The sequence below is a fragment of the Alosa sapidissima genome, chromosome 13 (genome assembly GCF_018492685.1).
Source record: "Alosa sapidissima isolate fAloSap1 chromosome 13, fAloSap1.pri, whole genome shotgun sequence".
NCBI lineage: Eukaryota > Metazoa > Chordata > Actinopteri > Clupeiformes > Clupeidae > Alosa > Alosa sapidissima.
Window position 1 is genome coordinate 11,289,373 of NC_055969.1, and position 5,000 is coordinate 11,294,372.

The following is a 5,000-nucleotide window of genomic DNA, read 5'->3' on the forward strand; positions in this document are numbered from 1 at the left end:
GGAGCTCAGACAATGGGGTCTAATCCATGGGAAGTCCAGGAAGAGAAATGGGCCCAAGTCGAGTTTTGTCTCCTAATGTATTCTCTCCCTCCCCCCCTGCTGTCGGAGGCTCCCGCCAGGGCGTCCGGCTCTTGGCAGCGCCCCTCCACCACCCTGTCCACCTCCACCTCCGTGGGCTGCCACTTCTGCGAGAGGGTAATGCTTCTGGGCAAGCGTCCGGGTGGACAGTCGAATTAATGATACCTGCAGCCGGGGCAGGATGTTCCGCTCATTTCCGCCGTGAGTGATGGGCTGGTCGTGTCGTGGTCTGGTCCCGGGGCGCTGAAACAAGAGCGGGGAGCTCGTCCATCTGTGCTAGGTGCTAACAGGCCAGGCAGGAAGCTAGCAGGGGCCAGCGGGCTAACACCTGACCCAGGGGGAGATGGGGCTAGTGATTATCCAAAGAGCTCCCCCTAGAGGAGAGGGGAGCATGAGGAGGGGTAATTGTAGGCCTGTGTGTGTGAACATGAACATGTGTGTGTGTTTGTGACTTCTTGTGTGTGTTAACACAGGACGTAAAATGATTTCCTACATGGTTGCTACTGTAGGCAGTCCTTACAATATGCAACACGTCCTCATAAGGCACTGAGTGTGCATGCAACTAATGTCCCTCATAGATCAGTATATATGTATGTGTGCGTGTGTGAATGATGTCTCCATAGGGATGCCTGTGTGTGTTTAAATAATGTTCCCAGTAAGTGTGTGTGTGTGTGTGTGTGTGTGTGTGTGTGTGTGTGTGTGTGTGTGTGGATATATATGTGTGCGCTTCTGGGCAGATACACACACACAGAGAAAAGCAGGTGTGTGACCAGTTTTGCCAAGGTCCAGCGGCTACAATGGGCTACTTTCTCCTGGCCCTAATCATTCCACTGATTAGTGGAGATTAAAGAAGGCCTGTTTCTGACTCAGAGCTCCCTGATTCCTCTGTTCTCACAGAAAAGAGGCCACTTCTATTTGTTTGCGTTCACATCTGGTTTCTTTGTGTTGGCCTGATCCTATAGTCGTTTGTGTAACGTCGCCATATTTTAATCAAACAGTGGGTGGAGTGGTAGAAGAAAGGGAAAGAGTATAAAAGAGAGAGATACATTGTCATGCAGGTCAGTGCTTTCAACATAATTCGGGACTTAAGTGTCTTGTTCATTTTTCAAGCCATTGTTAAATCCCAGGAATCTGACCTTGTCATGACCCGGGGGAAAACAGAGGGCTGTAGCAAACACCAGGAGAGCATTCTCTACCTCCTCCCTCCCTCTCTCCCTCTCTCTCTCTCTCTCTCTCTGCTGGTGCCCCAGTCATCACCTTCACTCGCTCGGTGAGGGAGGTGAAAGGGTGAAAGAGGATTAACGTTATGTAGGAATGCTTTTGTTAAAAAAAAGGCTTGTCCTTGCTTCAGCCTTGCACTGTGTGTTTGTCTAAGTGGGTGTGATAAACGCACTCATTGAACCTTTATTTTCTTTTCCTCTCCCTCACTCTCTCACTCTCTCTCTCTCTTTCTCTTCATCCTTACCACCCGGCGATGATGGGATTGCGGCAGAGGGGATTATTGACCCAGGCCGGCTGGTTTTTTTTCTTCTTTTTTTTTCGGGCCAATTAATGAAAAGGCGCCAGCGAGTGGCCGAGCGAGCAAATGAAGTAGTTGGCGCAAACAGGCCCCTGAAGTGGACGATGACGACGCATTCAATATTCCCCCACCCCACCCCCCCACCCCCCCATTCGTCCTTTCTTCTTCTTCTTTGCCGATTCAGTCCTAGCAAGGACCTTTTGGGCAAATCTCCCACTTTTTCCCCCTCGTTAAGCTGTCTGGGCTTTTTCTAGAAAGTCATTAACGTGCCAACGGCTGAGTGGTCATCGTCCGGCATGCGGGGGCAGGTCCGTCGGGCCGGGCTGCGTAGAGCCCCAACAGGGGCCAAGGTGCCAGAACAGAAGCAGGGGATTAACGCTGGCAAGGCATTGATTGTGCCAGTGTCTCTCACCCACCGCGGCCCCACAGCAGTCTCTGGGGAGGGGGAGGAGGGGGGAGGAGGGGGGAGGAGGGGGGAGTGGACGCTGCTAATCCTCACACTTGTCCTTCTCTCTCTTTTTTGTCTTTTCTCTGGAGACATTTTGACACAAATCCTCCCTTTCCCCTTTCTGTGTCCTGCAGAAAGAAATGACCAGTCGATATCTCCCTGCACAGGGACATTAAACAGAAGAGGGGTTTTTGTGGGGTGGGGGATTGTCATAAGTCATAATCCTGGCTAACAGGTTTGACAGCCGACAGGTTGACTTTGAGTGGCAGGTGAATGGCGCTGTGCTGTGCGTTGGCCGTGTTGCTCCATGAAAAAGCCCTGTGTTGAGCTGGGAGAACAGGAGCAGCTGATCATGACTCATTGTAGGGCCAACACACTTAAATGAGCCCAGATATGCGGGAGACTTCGCAAGGCCAAGGCAATACCACTTATAGATACACATACAGTACACATGGTCACGCATATAAGCATCACTCGAATGCACATCTACACAAACCAGTGCTGATGATATTGCGTAACGTGCGTACACTGTATACAGTACAGTATGTGTGGGCTCCTTTGTGAGTTTTTGCGTTTGTCGTCATTCGCTCTGGGCAAAAGCACTCAACAAAGGCAGTGGGGGAAATGTAAAACTCTAATGTTGTCATTGAGGAAACCGCATTGACCCTCTCTGCACTAATGGCTTCTGAATGAATGACCTCCATCCTCTTGTTGCGATACAAGGTACTTGGAAACCGGAGTTAAGTGCCATCTTTTCGCCGTTCCTCACACAAACAGGCCCATACAGTGAACAGAGGGCCTGCGTGTTATCTTGTTTGCTGCCTTGTTTCTGATGTATGCATTTATGCTGTAACCCGTTCACAATCTGCATGATGATCCTTTGAGCAATCATATTGTGGAGAACTCATATGGTTTACCGCAATGAATATGCAGTTTTTGCATGTCGAGATGGTTGATTACGGTCGAGCTGTTTGCCAGCAGATGTATTCCGTCCATAACCCCAGCAGCACCTCAGCTATTTGTTTTTGCTGGGTCGAGTAACATTTCTGAGCATGTAGCATTACCTCTCTTGGAAGACATGTCTTCTCGCCATCTCATGTATATATGCATGGCCTGGAGCAGGATGTGAGGTAGTGGTTATTTCATCTGTCTTCGGCGCTCCGCTCTGCTGCAGACAACAATGGATGTTCCTCTGGGATTGGACTGCTCACAAGACACGCAAACTCTCTCTTGTCTGAGCTCACACTGACACACACATAAACACATACACATGTAAACACACACACACACACACACACACACACACACACTCATACTTATGGCCAGAGATGCTTCCAGAGGGGAGCACGACAGCGGTGCACCACTGTTGTCTGTCCAGAAGAAACCCCTGTGACACGACACAAACAATCAGCGCTGCGCGTTGGGAATCGACATAACGAGAATCCGATACTTCATGAACTCACCCCTTGCGCTGGGCTGGGCCCAGCCATTGTCCAGCCTGACTAGAGCGCTTTGTGTCAGCCGGAGCAGCTGTGCTCGGACCCCTCCAGGCCCGCAGAGGTCCACCAGAGCCAGCAGGGAGACCCCGAGGATGGGGAGTCCACTGGCAGAGCTCCACGGCTGGGGTCAGATAGTCAAGAGGCTCCCCTCGGACGCCCATAACACCACCGCTCACCTCCACGCAGGGCATATGTATGCAAAGGTGGTCACACGTGCAAAGGTGGTCACACGTGCAACATGTCCGAATGCTCAGGGAGGGAGAAAGGGTCAAATGGTGGCTGCGCTGCCCGCTTGAACACACACACACACACACACACACACACACACACTCACACTCACACACACACACACACACACACACACACACACACACGCACACACACACACTAACAGTAACATATATATCACACACGAGAAACAGATCATGGGGATAAAAACATATACAATACCCAGAGGGAGAAGGAAGGAAGGAAAGGATTGATATATGAGAGGAAAGAAATCATATTTACACACAGATGTACACGTTGCACACACACACATTCACACACACACACACACACACACACACACACACACACACACACACACACACACACACACACACACACAGCACATTTCTAACACCACACAGCCACATCTACACGAGGAGCAGGGTTTCATTCACACACACACACACACACACACACACACACATGTGCTCACAGACACACACTCTTAAACCAATATCCACACACATACATCACACCCTGCATCTGCACTGGGAACTTTCCACTGGGAGCACGATCTCATCTCTTACAGCGCTTTATGCACATATAGCCATATTTTCCCCCAGGGTCACAGTATGTGTGAGCACACAATGATACATGTTCTCGTGCAGGCACAGATCTCAGCCATAGGCCATCAATACACATGCCTCTCCCTCTCACACATACAGCACATTAACTTCATGCACATAAACTCAAACATAGACAGATGGGTATCTTACCATAAACGGACGCAAGCATAAATACACATCACCCAATTGCTTTTTTACGCCACACATTCCATATGAGGTAAAACTCACACACACACATACATATGCAGTGCTGTTGTCACGCCAAGGCTTTAAAAGACACATACACACCCACAAATACACACACACACACACACACACACACACACACACACACACACACACACACACACACACACAGACACACACAAGCACACATTCGCATATGCATACACACACACGCACACATACACACACACACACACACACACACACACACATAAATAACCCACCCACGCACCACAAAACACCCAGCCACACAACCCTGATCCCGACCCTCTCTGGTTGGACTCGTGCGTCAGCGCCTGTGATCTGAGAGAAAACCGCAGCCGCCTGTCAGAGGTCCTCCTGTCCGAGCTGCTCGCTGGCCTACAGGAGAGCGGTCAGCCCAGCGGTCCAACCTG

At 50.3% G+C, this 5,000-nt stretch overlaps 1 protein-coding gene across 2 annotated transcripts in view; it reads left to right on the top strand.

Moving 5' to 3' along the window:
* LOC121680418 (ephrin-A5-like) overlaps positions 1–5,000 on the top strand; it is a 59,385-nt gene that overhangs the window by 40,915 nt on the left and 13,470 nt on the right. The gene's annotated exons all lie outside the window — the stretch shown is intronic.